The following is a 17,062-nucleotide window of genomic DNA, read 5'->3' as shown; positions in this document are numbered from 1 at the left end:
ATTTAAAGAAAGAGGAGCAGCTATATTAGAAGATCTCGAAAGGAATCATCATAAAGCCATTCTTGGTATCAAATTAATTATACCCTTGATAACTAATAATCTTCGTCTACCTAAACGCTCATAAATAATATTAGATAAACAAAATAAACCAGAAGAACACAAACCATGACCAACCATTAAAGAAAGAGAACCCATACAACCTCATCAATTCATAGTTATCAATCCTCCAATAACCATTCTTATATGAGCAACAGAAGAATAAGCTATTAAAGACTTTAAATCAACCTGACGAAAACAAATTAATCTAACAATAACCCCACCAGATAAACCTAAAGACAATCAAAAATAATTAAACTTTAAACCCAAATAAGAATTAACCTTCATAACACGAAAAATACCGTAACCACCTAACTTTAATAAAACACCAGCAAGAATCATTCTACCTGAAATAGGGGCCTCAACATGGGCCTTACGAAGCCACAAATGAACCAAAAATATCGGCATGTTAACTAAAAAAGCAAAATTATAAACACATAAAATATAAAATAATAAGAACCAAAATCAACCAATAAAGGAAAATATAAAGTATTCGAAAAATCATAAACCTTAAATAACACTAATAATAAATGCAATCTAGCAACCAGAGTATAAAAAATTAAATAAACAGCAGCCTGCAACCGTTCAGGTTGATAGCCTCAACCCAAAATCAAAAGTAAAGTAGGAACCAATCTAGCCTCAAAAAATATATAAAAAGAAAGATCACTTAATCTAGCAAACGAACAATAAAGCATAATCATTAAAATTAAGACTATATAGACAAAAAAATTATAATAATAAGAACTTAAATAAACTGAACCTCTAGCAGTAATTATTAAGGAACAAATTCAAAAACTAAGCAGAATCAATACCAAAATAGTATCTAATCATATTCAAATCTGGGTATGAATAAACACCAATCATAAAAACAAAACTAGACAGAAACATTAAAGAATGAACCAACCATCAACAATTATTGACCAAACAAAGAGGGATCAAAAAAATAGCTATAAATAAATACGTTAACATAAAGATAAACCAAAAGAATTAAAAAAATCATTCCCATGAGAACGAATTATTGAAACTAACATAGAAAGACCTAAAGCACCTTCACAAACAGAAAAAACCAAAAAAATAACAGGAAAAAAATAATCATAATCAAACTCAATAAGAAAAACAATAACCAATATAAATATAGAAAGAACAATATATTCTAATCTCAAAAGAACCATTAATAAATGCTTACGTTTAGAAGAAAAAACATATTCACCAGCAAAATAAATCAATAAAGAAGTAAAGACAGATAATATAAACATTAGTTTTAAAAGTTTGAAAAAAACGCTGGTCTTGTAAACCGGAAATAAGTCCAGCCCCCACTTTTAAAACTTCAGAGGTGGAAAAGCTTTCCATCATCGGTCCCCCAAAACCGATATTTTTAATAAGCTAACCCCTGAAATGATCAAAATAATAATTATATCGCTATCAAACGTAATAAATATTAATTTTATTAAATTAACACACCCAATATCAATAATGCTTTTCATTATCCTACAAACTTTTCTAGTTGGACTAATAACAGGAACAATAATGGAAAGATATTGATTATCATATATTTTATTTTTAACGTTTCTTGGTGGTATATTAGTTCTATTTATTTATATTACGAGAAATGCATCAAACGAAATATTTCAACCTAAATCAATTACGATAATTATTACCTTAACAATATGAATATTTTTCATATCAACATTAATTAATTTAGATACAACAATATTAATAGACTTTTTCAAAAATACTGAAAATACAAATATTGATAATTCAATCAATTATCAAGAAAAAACAATATCTTTAGAAAAACTATATAATAGACCAACATTCATTATCACAATAATAATTATAATTTATTTATTTTTAGCACTATTAGCAGTTGTTAAAATCACCAACATTAACCAGGGGCCTATTCGTAAAATAAGATAATTTACTAATGATTAAACCCTTACGATTGAGACATCTCTTAATTAAAATCATTAATAACTCTTTAATTGATTTACCTGCACCAACAAATATTTCATTTTGATCGAATTTTGGGTCCCTACTAGGTTTACGTTTGGTAATTCAAATTGTAACTGGACAATTTTTAACTATACTTTATACATCAAATATTGAATTAGCATTTAGTAGTGTCGTGCACATCTGCCGAGACGTAAATAATGGCTGAATTATTCGAACCTTACATGCAAATGGAGCTTCTATATTTTTTATTTGTATTTATTTTCATATCAGATGAGGAATTTACTATGGATCTTACATATACATACACACCTGAATAATTGGTACAGCAATCCTTTTCTTAGTTATAGCAACTGCATTTATAGGATACGTTTTACCTTGAGGTCAAATATCATTCTGAGGTGCGACAGTAATTACTAATTTATTATCAGCAATTCCGTATTTAGGAACAGATTTAGTTCAATGAGTATGAGGAGGGTTTGCTGTTGATAATGCAACATTAAATCGATTCTTTACATTCCATTTTGTACTACCGTTTATTCTTCCTCCACCAAACAGGGTCTAATAACCCCTTAGGCCTAAATGGAGATATTGAACAAATCCCATTTCACCCATACTTTACTTTCAAGGACTCTATTACATTTGTATTATAACATCATTATTAATTATACTGTGCTTTATTAATCCTTACCTCCTGGGAGATCCAGATAATTTTGTACCTGCCAACCCGTTAGTAACCCCCGTCCATATTCAACCAGAATGATATTTCTTATTTGCATACGCAATTCTACGATCAATCCCTAATAATCTAGGAGGTGTTATTGCATTATTCTTATCAATTAGAATCTTAATAATTTTACCATTTTATAATAAAACACCATTCCGAGGTATTCAATTCTATCCTATCAATCAGATTTTATTCTGAATTATAGTAGATGTTGTATGCTTATTAACATGAATTGGAAAACGACCTGTTGAAGAACCTTACATTATAACAGGACAAATCTTAACAATTATCTACTTTACATACTTCTTAATTAATGTACATGTTGCAAACGCATGAGATAAACTAATTAAGGAATAATAGAGTCAATTAGCTTAGGAAAAGCATATGTTTTGAAAACATAAAACTAGAAGTTTAACTCTTCTATTAATTTTTCTTAAAAAATTTCACTAAATAAATGAAATAAATAAAATCTTTAAACCAACAAAGAAAATAAAAAAATTTAAAGAGAATGGCAGAAAACTTTTTCAAGCTAAGTACATTAACTTATCATAACAAGAACGTGGTAATGTCCCACGAACTCAAATAAAACCAAAGGACATAACAGCAAGCTTAATAAAAAATATAAAAGATTAAAATTCAGCACCTAAATAGATTAAAGCAAATAATACTCTTATAAAAACAATTCTAGTATACTCAGGTAAAAAAATTAAAGTAAAACCACCTGCACCATATTCAATATTAAAACATGAAACTAACTCAGATTCACCTTCGGCAAAGTCAAAAGGAGTACGGTTAGTCTCAGCTAAACAAGTAGCAAAACTAGCTAAAGCTAAAGGAAAAGAAATAATAATAAATCAACAATAAAGCTGATAATATATAAAATCAAACATGTTAAAACTACCAATTAAAATAATTAAAAGATAATAAAATTAAAGCCTAAGTAACTTCGTATGAAATTGTGTGAGCAACAGAACGAAGAGAACCTAGTAAAGAATAATTTGAATTAGAAGACCAACCAGCAATTATAACAGTATAAACACCTAATCTAGTACAACATAAAAAAAACAAAAATCCATAAGAAAAAGAACACATATAAGTTAAGTAAGGGAAAATCACTCAAACAGCCAAGGAAATTATTAAATTAAAAACAAGAGAAAAGTAATAAAGTAAATAATTAGATATAATAGGAATTGGCTGCTCCTTACAAATTAACTTGATAGCATCACTAAAGGGTTGAGGAATTCCAACAAAACCTACCTTATTTGGACCCTTTCGAATTTGAATGTAACCAAAAACCTTATGCTCTAATAAAGTTAAATAAGCAACACTAATTAAAACACAAATAACTAATAAAAGAAAGTTCAAAATAAACATAAATAAATCATGAAGTATCAATACTATTTGTAGAAAAAGTCTACATAAATGAATTCTAAATTCAACACATTAATCTGTCAAAATAGTAATTTAATTAGTATTAATCAATAAAATAAAAAATATTTCAACCATATGGTCCTTTCGTACTAATATGAATTAATAATCTTAGGATAGAAACCAACCTGGCTCACGCCGGTCTGAACTCAGATCATGTAAGAATTTAAAGGTCGAACAGACCTAATTACTGGGCTACTGCACCCAAAATTTTTCTTAATCCAACATCGAGGTCGCAATCTGCTTTGTCGATATGAGCTCTCAAAAACAATTACGCTGTTATCCCTAAGGTAACTTAATCTTATGATAATAAATTATGGATCAAAACAACAAACATAAATAAATGATATAGTAATGAAGAGTTTATTTATTCTTCATGTCACCCCAACAAAAGATCATCATTAAATATAGAAAGACAAACAAAAAACTATGTAAAAATAAAATGTTAAGCTCTATTGGTTCTTCTCGTCCTAAAGAAAAATTTAAGCCTTTTGACTCAAAAGTTAAATTCAAAAATTTTTTAAGAGACAGTTGATTTCTCGTCAAGCCATTTATTCCAGCCACTAATTAAGAGACTAATGATTATGCTACCTTTGCACAGTCAAAATACCATGGCTCTTTAAAAATCTGCTCAGTGATCAGGCCAGAACTCAAAGTATTTTCAAGAGGACATGTCTTTGATAAACAGGCGGAAATCAATTTTGCCTAGTTCCTTATAATAAATTCACAGGGTAAAAATTATATACAAATATATATACTAATTCTATCATTATTACAAAAATTAAATTTATAATCTTAATAAAAAACCTAAAATAATTATAAAATCAAAAATAAAAATAATGAACTAAAACGTAATCTTAGAGATAGCTGGTTTAAAGCTTACTATTATATTTTATAAAACAAATTATAGGTTATTAACTTCAAACCTTATCCCTTAAAGAATAAATAAGATAATATTTATACCTAAAAAATTAAATAAAAACAATTAACTTCAAAAAATTAAATTTTTTCTTATTAAACTAGATATCTTGGGAAACGATTAACATCTCATTTCTATAAATAATTTAATAATAATTATGATACTTTAACTGTAATTTATTTATAAATCAACCCAAATCGAGACAAGTAAAGTAAATACTAAAATTTTGATAAACCCTGATACAAAAGGTACAATAAATAAAATCTACTTTAAAAATTTAAAATAATATTTCATAAAACAATTACATTACCAATAAACTATTATCTAAAAAATCAATTCTACAAAATATACTAAGACAAAATTCGACAAAATTATTTTTATTAAATAATTAAATAAACAAAATATAAATATAATAAAGTAAATAATCAAGATATCCTGATTTGCACAGAAAAATTTTCAGTTTAAATGAAACACTTTACTAATAAGTTATATCTGGAAACTCTTCCTAGATACACTTTCCAGTACATCTACTATATTATATCTTATCTGATCTAAATTGAAGCTAAATTAAAATAATAAAATAGAATAATCAATAATGAGAGCGACAGGCGATGTGTACACACCTCAGAGCCAATATCAGTTAAATTAAATAAATTAAATTACTATCAAACCCACCTTAATTAATAGTATTTCACCATCAAATCCGTTATAAACAAAAATCTATTGTAACCCTCCTACTCAAACTATAAGCTGCACCTTGACCGGAAATATTTTATAATTATAAATCTTGAGAATTATAACTCTAAAAAGATTCTCTGATAACGGAGATATACAAACAAATAAATGAAGTGGAGTAAATCGTCTATTATCAATCATGGGGTAGGTTCCTCTGAATGGAATAAGATACCGCCAAATTCTTAGGGTTTAAAGACCTTAACTAATAGTACCCTGGTAAATATAATTAACATTTAAAATAATAGGGTATCTAATCCTGGTTTATTATTCAAATTTCAGAGATCCATAAAAAGAGCTATAAATAAATTTTATCATTTCTCCTTACAAATTTATATTTTAACCCTAAAAATATAAACAACTGTCTTAACCAATAATATTCACTTGTATCAATTGTATAACCACAGCTGCTGGCACGAATTATGCCGATACTAAATCAATTGCTAAATCCAAAATCACTTGATAATTAAATCAAATTACTGCAAAATAGAACATTTAGTTTAACAAAACTTACATATAATACAAAGAAAAAGTGAATAAATAAGCAAGAATAAAACTTTTGGAAACAAAATAAGAAATTTAAAAATTTATAAATATAAGAAAAAATAAAAGATTCAAATATTAAAAAAAAAAAGAAAAAATACACAAAAAATGACAAAAAAGAAGAAACGCACCCTCGAATGACCACAACAACTTCTCTATTATATATAAATAAAGAATAATATGGAACATGTATACCAATAAATGTATTATATTCTTTCTTATTTAATCTTTCTTTTTACTAATAATAAAGAAGGATTAAATAATATATTAAATATGTTTTATATAATTATGTAAATTAATATAATATTGTATTAATATAAAATTAACTTTATATTAAGTTAACTTAAATATTAATTAGTTAAATAATCTAATTATAAAAAATATGTTAAATTATATTATTATAATTAATATAATTATTTATATTAATAAAAATTTTATATTTAATAATATTGATTATATTTATTATATCCAACTATAATAATATTTAATATTAATTTACATATTATTATATAATTTATATTATAATAACCTATTTTAAGCTAACCACATAAGTAGCTATAATCCTAGGTAAATAAATGTATTAAAATAATCATTTAAACATTATAATTATTAATAAATTTATCACTTCCGCTGATAAACTTGATTTTCCAGCAATACTAGGGCCCGTGTTGCGCTCTCTGTCTAACACTCCACAGCGCTCTCTCCCGCACACTGTCACGTGACTTGCATGACTTGCATCACATGTGAAGTTCAGTTTATGTCCACGAAACACATTTGGACCTCCAATCAATTGTTGTTTATTGAACTGACCAGCCACGTCAATATCAATTGTCTACAGATCTTTCAAGGCAATTGATATTGACTTGGCTGGTCAGTTCTGCGCAAAGAGCCCAGCGGGCTAAGTCCCGGGATAGATAAGGATGGTTCTTGGGTAGGACAAACTTTATTGTCTATAATATAACATACAGTCACCAGTGATATTTGTTTTACAATTTCCATTCCCAACTTTAGCCCATATAAACAGGTACTCAACGGCGTTTAACCTCTTCTTTCTTCGTGTACTCAACACAAAAGGCATGCTAGGAACTAGTGTACAATAAGGCACTTTAGATAACAGACCACTTGTCTCTGCTATGCTGCATGTCTTCCATGTTAGCTTAGTTAGCCAGTGTGAGCCATGTCCTCCCTCCAAATAGAGCTTGTACATCACATGTGAAGTTCAGTTTATGTCCACGAAACACATTTGGACCTCCAATCAATTGTTGTTTATTGAACTGACCAGCCACGTCAATATCAATTGTCTACAGATCTTTGAAGGCAATTTATATTGACTTGGCTGGTCAGTTCAATAAACAACAATTGATTGGAGGTCCAAATGTGTTTCGTGGACTTAAACTGAACTTCACATGTGATGTACAAGCTCTATTTGGAGGGAGTACATGGCTCACACTTGCAGTTGTGTGGGGCAATCATTGTGATTATGGTGGCCTTAACGCATTTCCAGATGCAAATATTTTAACGTGGAATTTGGGAATGGAACTTGTGTGCAGGTTGTCCTACCCTAGAACCATCCTTATCTATCCCGTGAGATTTAAAAAAAAAAAATAAAAACACTGTTCACATTTTGCTATGTGACTTCGCCTGTCTTGGTTGTTCGCTAGGCGGGTGACCTTGAGCGGGACTTAGCCCGCTGGACTCTTTGCGCAGATACATGATAGATAAGGATGTTTCTCGTGTAGGACAAACTTTATTGTCTATACTATAACATACAGTCTCCCGTGATTTTTATTTTACAATTTCCATTCCCAACTTTTGCCCATATAAACAGGTACTCATCGGCGTTTAACTTCTTCTTTCTTCGTGTACTCAACACAAAAGGCATGCTAGGAACTGGTGTACAATAAGGCACTTTAGATAACAGACCAGTTGTCTGTGCTATGCTCCATGTAGGCCATGTTAAAATATTTGCATTTGATACAAGTAAACGTAGCAAGCCAACGCCCAGCGAGACCCAGTGCTATGTTTCCGCATTCCTCGACGTTCGCAGAGCGAATGACGCTCCGTGCTGCGGCGCAGCGCCAGAGCGCGGCGCCTATCGCTACGTCACTTCCGCTGATAAACTTGATTTTCCAGCAACACGGGCCTAGTAATACTAGGGCCCGTGTTGCACTCTCTGTCTAACACTCCACAGCGCTCTCTCTCGCACACTGTCACGTGACTTGCGTGACGCACGCAGCGCTACGCGCTGCACAAAGAGCCCAGCGGCCTACGTTTACTTGTATCAACGTGCCACAGCAATGCCTCTGCGACGTGCATGGCGTCGTCGCTGGCGGCGCAGCGTTCCTGTCTACAGATCTTTTAAGGCAATTGATATTGACTTGGCTGGTGAGTTCAATAAACAACAATTGATTGGAGGTCCAAATGTGTTTCGTGGACTTAAACTGAACTTCACATGTGATGTACAAGCTCTATTTGGAGGGAGTACATGGCTCACACTTGCAGTTGTGTGGGGCAATCATTGTGATTATGGTGGCCTTGAAGCATTTCCAGATGCAAATATTTTAACATGGAAGACATGGAGCATAGCAGAGACAACTGGTCTGTTATCTAATGTGCCTTATGGTACACTAGTTCCTAGCATGCCTTTTGTGTTGAGTACACGAAGAAAGAAGAAGTTAAACGCCGATGAGTACCTGTTTATATGGGCTAAAGTTGGGAATGGAAATTGTAAAATAAAAATCACTGGTGACTGAATGTTATATTATAGACAATAGGCCCGTGTTGCTGGAAAATCAAGATTATCAGCGGAAGTGGCGTAGCGATAAGCGCCGCGCTCTGGCGCTGCGCAGCAGCACGGAGCGTCATTCGCTCCGTGAACGTCGAGGAGTGCTGAAGCAAAGCACTGGGTTTCGCTGGGCGTTGGCTTGCAATGTTTACTTGTATCAACGTGCCACAGCAATGCCTCTGCGACGTGCATGGCGTCGTCGCTGGCGGCGCAGCATTCCTGTCTACAGATCTTTGAAGGCAATTGATATTGACTTGGCTGGTCAGTTCAATAAACAACAATTGATTGGAGGTCCAAATGTGTTTTGTGGACTTAAACTGAACTTCACATGTGATGTACAAGCTCTATTTGGAGGGAGTACATGGCTCACACTTGCAGTTGTGTGGGGCAATCATTGTGATTATGGTGGCCTTGAAGCATTTCCAGATGCCAATATTTTAACATGGATGACGTTTACTTGTATCAACGTGTCACAGCAATGCCTCTGCGACATGCATGGCGTCGTCGCTGGCGGCGCAGCGTTCCTGTCTACAGATTTTTGAAGGCAATTGATATTGACTTGGCTGGTCAGTTCAATAAACAACAATTGATTGGAGGTCCAAATGTGTTTCGTGGACTTAAACTGAACTTCAAATGTGATGTACAAGCTCTATTTCGAGGGAGTACATGGCTCACACTTGCAGTTGTGTGGGGCCATCATTGTGATTATGGTGGCCTTGAAGCATTTCCAGATGCAAATATTTTAACATGGAAGACATGGAGCATAGCAGAGACAACTGGTCTGTTATCTAATGTGCCTTATGGTGCACTAGTTCCTAGTATGCCTTTTGTGTTGAGTACACGAAGAAAGAAGAAGTTAAACGCCGATGAGTACCTGTTTATATAGGCTAAAGTTAGGAATGGAAATTGTAAAATAAAAATCATTGGTGACTGTATGTTATATTATAGACAATAAAGTTTGTCTATAAATACCTATAATTAACATTATAGGTATTTAAATTTAATTAAATGTAATATATTAATATAAATTATGTATTATATATAATATATATTCGATTATCCTAACCGAGATAAATTAATTAGAAATAAACAAAATAATACATAAACAAATTTTTTAAAAATTTTTTAATTTATTATTAAATATAAATGAAGTGCCTGACTAAAGGGTTACCTTGATAGGGTAAATCAAGTAAATAAAATTACCTTCATTAAAAATTACATAAGACAGAATTAAACTACCTCCTTTAGTATCAAAAACTAACGTGCATCATACACCTTAATGTAAAAAGGTAAGCTAAACAAGCTAATGGGTTCATACCCCATTTATAGACGTATCAATCCTCTCCTTTTTAATGACCAACAACTCTACAAATTTTCTCTTCCTATCAACATTAATGATAGGAACGATCCCGTCCATTTCATCAAACTCCTGATTTGGGGTTTGAATAGGACTTGAGATCAACTTACTTTCATTTATTCCGCTCCTAACAAGAAATAAAAATATAATAATAAATGAATCATCAATTAAATATTTTATTGTCCAAGCAATAGCATCGACAATACAATTAATTTCAATTTTGCTCATTCAAATAAAGTATCCAATAGGATGAGAAACAGAATTTATTCCATCAATAATAATTAGATCTAGATTATTATTAAAGATCGGGGCTGCACCCTTTCATTTCTGATTTCCGGAAGTAATAGGAGCTTCAAGATGAAATAACTGTTTAACACTAATAACATGGCAAAAAATTGCCCCAATAATGGTATTATCTTATTGTATTCAACTAAGAACTTTCATTTGAAGAATTATCATTCTAAGAAATATTATTGGGGCAATTGGTGGTTTAAATCAAACATCTCTACGACAACTTCTAGCATATTCCTCAATTAGACATTTAGGGTGAATAATCAGATCCCTAACAGTTAGAGAAAACATTTGAGAACTATACTTTATTATTTACTCACTATTAAGATTAATTATGGTCTTATTATTTAAGCAAATAAATCTATTTTTTATAAACCAAATTTAATCAGCCAGAATTATAAAAACTGAAATTAAATTCATAATATTTTTATCTCTTTTATCCCTAGGTGGTTTACCACCATTCCTTGGATTTCTACCAAAATGAATTGTAATACAATCATCGATAGAAAATAACATAACAACTATTATGACAATTATGGTTGTATTAACTACAATTACACTTTATTATTATATACATATTAGATTCTCAGCCCTAATTATGTCATACACAGAAAATTCATGATCTATAAAAATAAAGTCTCAAAAATCAAGAATTATTCTTCCTATAACAGTAATAATTTCAACAATCGGATTATCTCAACATCAACCTTAATCTCATTATACTAAGGACTTAAGTTAACCAAACTAATAACCTTCAAAGTTATAATTAAAAGAATAATCTTTTAGGCCTTAGTAAAATTTTACACCTCTAGAATTGCAGTCTAGAATCATAATTGAATATAAGGCCTAAAGCATGGTAAGACAGAAACATCTCATAAGTAGATTTACAGTCTGCCACCTTAAATTCAGCCATCTTACCGCAAAAATGATTATTCTCAACATACCATAAGGATATTGGTACTTTATACTTCTTATTTGGAGCATGAGCAGGAATTGTAGGTACATCAATAAGAATACTTATTCGTGCTGAACTTGGTCAACCAGGATCTCTAATTGGAGATGACCAAATTTATAATGTCATTATTACAGCCCATGCATTTGTAATAATTTTTTTATAGTAATACCTATTATAATTGGTGGATTTGGTAATTGACTCGTACCATTAATAATTGGTGCACCAGATATAGCATTCCCACGAATAAATAATATAAGTTTTTGATTACTACCGCCTTCACTAACCCTTCTTCTTACATCTTCTATAGTAGATTACGGTGCTGGTACAGGATGAACAGTTTACCCTCCTCTTACAGGAGCTATCGCACATGGGGGGGCATCTGTAGACGTAGCTATTTTTTCACTTCACTTAGCAGGTGTATCAGCTATTCTTGGTGCAGTAAACTTCATTACAACAGCAATTAATATACGATCAGAAAGTATAACTCTAGATCAAACACCTTCATTTGTCTGATCTGTAGCTATTACAGCCCTTCTCCTCCTTTTATCGCTTCCAGTATTAGCAGGGGCTATTACTATACTATTAACAGATCGAAATTTAAATACATCATTCTTTGACCCTGCAGGAGGGGGTGACCCAATTCTATATCAACACCTATTCTGATTCTTTGGACACCCAGAAGTTTACATTCTAATTCTGCCAGGATTTGGAATTATTTCTCACATTGTATGTCGAGAAAGAGGAAACATTGAATCATTTGGAACATTAGGTATAATTTATGCTATATTATCAATTGGACTAATAGGATTTATTGTGTGAGCACATCACATATTCACAGTAGGAATAGATGTTGACACACAAGCATACTTTACATCAGCAACAATAATTATTGCTGTACCTACAGGAATTAACGTATTCAGATGATTAGCTACACTATATGGAACTAAATTCAAATTCAATCCACCGCTATTATGAGCTTTAGGATTTATCTTTCTATTCACAATTGGTGGATTAAGAGGATTAGTATTAGCAAATTCATCACTTTACATCGTATTACATGATACATATTATGTAGTAGCTCACTTCCATTATGTGTTATCCATAGGAGCAGTATTCGCAATCATAGGAGGTGTTATTCAATGATACCCATTATTTACAGGATTAACTATAGATAATACATGATTAAAAATCCAATTTACAATTATATTTATTGGAGTAAACTTAACATTCTTCCCTCAACACTTCCTAGGACTAGCAGAAATACCACGACGATATTCAGACTATCCAGATGCATATACATCATGAAATATAGTATCAAGAATTGGGTCTACAATTTCTATTGTAGGAATCATTATATTCATTGTAATTATATGAGAAAGAATGGTTACAAACCGGGCAATCATATTTAGAGCTAATATAAGAAGATCAACAGAATGACTACAAAATAATCCACCTGGAGAACACAGTTACTCAGAACTACCATTAATTTCTAGATTCTAATATGGCAGATTAGTGCAGTAGATTTAAGCTCTACAAATAAAGGTTTGACCTTTTATTAGAAAAATTCATTAATGGCAACATGATCAAATTTATCCCTTCAAGATGGAGCTTCACCATTAATGGAGCAACTATCATTCTTCCATGATCATACTATGGTCGTATTATTATTAATTACAGTAATTGTAGGTTATGCCCTAAGTTACATATTATTCATTGCCTATACAAACCGAAACATACTTCACGGACATTTAATTGAAACAATCTGAACAGCACTACCAGCAATTACACAAATTTTTATTGCACTCCCATCATTACGACTACTATATTTACTTGATGATTCAGTAGACGCAATAATCACAATTAAAACAATTGGACGACAATGATACTGAAGATATGAATATTCTGACTTTATAGATGTGGAATTCGACATTTATATAACAACAGAACAAGACCTAGAAAACGATGGATTTCGACTTCTAGATGTCGATAACCGAACAATTCTACCAATAAATACGGAAGTACGAGTATTAACAAGAGCATCAGACATTCTACACTCATGAGCAGTACCTGCATTAAGGGTAAAAATTGACGAAACGCCGGGCCGACTAAACCAAGGAACATTTACAATAAACCGACCTGGACTGTTCTTTGGACAATGCTCAGAAATTTGTGGAGCAAACCACAGATTCATACCAATAGTAATTGAAAGAACTTCAGTAAACTTATTTATCAAGTGATTATCTAAGATAATCCAAGGAGTTAGTTAAAATATATAACATTGGAGTGTCAATCTAAAATAACTAAATAATTAGTAACCTTGAAATACATCAGATGACTGAAAGTAAGTAATGGTCTCTTAAACCAAAAATTAGTAAATTAACGACTACTTCTGATGGGGAAATTTAATTCAAATCCCTCAAATATCCCCTCTCATATGATTCTCCCTATTTATTATATTTTCGACTACATTAATTTTATTTAATGAAATAAACTTTTTCTCATTTAAACCAAATCTTATTAAAAGCGCAGAAAAAAGATCAATTGATATAAAGAACTTGAATTGAAAATGATAACAAACTTATTTTCAACATTTGATCTAACAACTAATATCTTCAATTTATCATTAAATTGAACTAGAACATACTTAGGATTATTATTAATCCCATCAATATTTTGACTTACACCATCACGAATTAATATTATTTGAAATAAACTAGACTTAACCTTACACAATGAATTTAAAACACTACTAGGACCAAAATCATTTAATGGTACAACATTCATCTTCATTTCAATCTTTATTATAATACTATTTAATAATTTCATAGGATTATTCCCCTACATCTTTACTAGAACAAGACATTTAGCATTAACATTTGCAATCGCTCTACCTATATGATTAAGATTTATGTTATTTGGATGAATTAATCATACCAATCACATATTTTCACACCTTGTCCCCCAAGGAACGCCACCTGCATTAATATCATTTATAGTATTAATTGAAACAATTAGAAATGTAATTCGACCATGTACGCTAGCAGTACCACTAGCAGCAAAAATTCATTTATGTAGATTTTTTCTACAAATAGTATTGATACTTTATGATTTGTTTATGTTTATTTTGAATTTTCTTTTGTTAGTTATTTGTGTTTTAATTAGTGTTGCTTTTTTAATTTTATTAGAGCGTAAGGTTTTAGGTTACATTCAAATTCGAAAGGGTCCAAATAAGATAGGTTTTGTTTTGATTACTCACCCCTTTAGTGATGCTATCAAGTTAATTTGTAAGGAGCAGCCAATTCCTATTATATCTAATTATTTACTTTATTACTTTTCTCCTATTTTTAATTTAACAATTTCCTTGGCTGTTTGAGTGATTTTCCCTTACTTATATGTGTTCTTTATCTTATGGTTTTTGGTTTTTTTTTATGTTGTACTAGATTAGGTGTTTATACTGTTATAATTGCTGGTTGGTCTTCTAATTCAAATTATTCTTTACTAGGTTTTCTTCGTTCTGTTGCTCAAACAATTTCATACGAAGTTATTTCGGCATTAATTTTATTATCTTTAATTATTTTAATTGGTAGTTTTAATTTGTTTGATTCTATAAATTATCAGCTTTATTGTTGATTTATTATTATTTCTCTTCCTTTAGCTTTAGCTTGTTTTGCTTCTTGTTTAGCTGAGACTAACCGTACTCCTTTTGACTTTGCCGAAGGTGAATCTGAGTTAGTTTCAGGTTTTAATATTGAATATGTTTTTATAAGAATATTATTAGCTTTAATTTTTTTAGGTGGTGACTTTTATTCTTTTACATTTTTTATTAAGCTTGCTGTTATGTCCTTTGGTTTTATTTGAGTTCGTTTTCGTTATGGTAAGTTAATGTACTTAGCTTGAAAAAGTTTTTTGCCATTATCTTTAATTTTTTTTATTTTCTTTGTTGGTTTAAAGACTTTATTTATTTCATTTATTTAGTGAAATTTTTTAAGAAAAATTAATAGAAGAGTTAAACTTCCAGTTTTATGTTTTCAAAACATATCCTTTTGCTAAGCTAATTATCTGATTATTCCTTAATTAGTTTATCTCATGTGTACGCAACATGTACATTAATTAAGAAGTATGTAAAGTAGATAATTGTTAAGATTTGTCCTGTTATAATGTAAGGCTCTTCAACAGGTCGTTTTCCAATTCATGTTAGTAAGCATACAACAACTACTATAATTCAGAATAAAATCTGATTGATAGGATAGAATTGAATACCTCGGAATGGTGTTTTATTATAAAATGGTAAAATTATTAAGATTCTAATTGATAAGAATAATGCAATAACACCTCCTAGTTTATTAGGGATTGATCGTAGAATTGCGTATGCAAATAAGAAATATCATTCTGGTTGAATATGGACGGGGGTTACGAACGGGTTGGCAGGTACAAAATTATCTGGATCTCCCAGGAGGTAAGGATTAATCAAGCACAGTATAATTAATAATGATGTTATTAATACAAATGTAATAGAGTCCTTGAAAGTAAAGTATGGGTGAAATGGGATTTTTTCAATATATCCATTAAGGCCTAAGGGGTTATTAGACCCTGTTTGGTGGAGGAAGAATAAATGAATTGCTGCCATTGCAGCAATAATAAACGGTAGTACAAAATGGAATGTAAAGAATCGATTTAATGTTGCATTATCAACAGCAAACCCTCCTCATACTCATTGAACTAAATCTGTTCCTAAATACGGAATTGCTGATAATAAATTAGTAATTACTGTCGCACCTCAAAATGATATTTGACCTAAAGGTAAAACGTATCCTATAAATGCAGTTGCTATAACTAAGAATAGGATTACTGTACCAATTATTCAGGTGTGCATGTATATGTAAGATCCATAGTAAATTCCTCGTCCGACATGTAAATAAATTCAAATAAAAAATATAGAAGCTCCATTTGCATGTAAGGTTCGAATAATTCAGCCATGATTTACGTCTCGGCAGATGTGAACTACACTACTAAATGCTATTTCAATATTTGATGTATAATGTATGGCTAATAATAGTCCAGTTACAATTTGAATTACCAAACATAACCCTAGTAGGGACCCAAAATTCCATCAAAATGAAATATTTGTTGGTGCAGGTAAATCAACTTAAGAGTTATTAATGATTTTAATTAAAGGATGTCTGAATCGTAAGGGTTTATTCATTAGTAAATTATCTTATTTTACGAATAGGCCCCTGGTTAATGTTGGTGATTTTAACAACTGCTAATAGTGCTAAAAA

At 30.8% G+C, this 17,062-nt stretch overlaps 3 long non-coding RNA genes across 4 annotated transcripts in view; 1 reads left to right on the top strand and 2 right to left on the bottom strand.

Moving 5' to 3' along the window:
• Nucleotides 1-4,471, bottom strand: part of LOC126470437 (uncharacterized) — a 111,615-nt gene extending 107,144 nt beyond the window's left edge. The window contains exon 1 of one of the 2 annotated variants that reach the window (XR_007586199.1): nt 4,330-4,471. This is a non-coding gene — a long non-coding RNA (uncharacterized LOC126470437). The remainder of the gene's footprint in view (nt 1-4,329) is intronic. The other variant, XR_007586198.1, reaches the window with a different exon arrangement.
• The window catches only part of LOC126470444 (uncharacterized), a 213,665-nt gene that overhangs the window by 119,023 nt on the left and 77,580 nt on the right, over nt 1-17,062 (bottom strand). The window lies entirely within an intron of this gene.
• LOC126470439 (uncharacterized) overlaps nt 4,397-17,062 on the top strand; it is a 42,965-nt gene continuing 30,299 nt past the window's right edge. The window contains exon 1 of the long non-coding RNA XR_007586200.1: nt 4,397-4,491. This is a non-coding gene — a long non-coding RNA (uncharacterized LOC126470439). The remainder of the gene's footprint in view (nt 4,492-17,062) is intronic.

This window comes from Schistocerca serialis, chromosome 3 (assembly GCF_023864345.2).
Source record: "Schistocerca serialis cubense isolate TAMUIC-IGC-003099 chromosome 3, iqSchSeri2.2, whole genome shotgun sequence".
Classification (NCBI taxonomy): domain Eukaryota; kingdom Metazoa; phylum Arthropoda; class Insecta; order Orthoptera; family Acrididae; genus Schistocerca; species Schistocerca serialis.
This window is presented reverse-complemented; position numbering and strand designations above follow the sequence as displayed.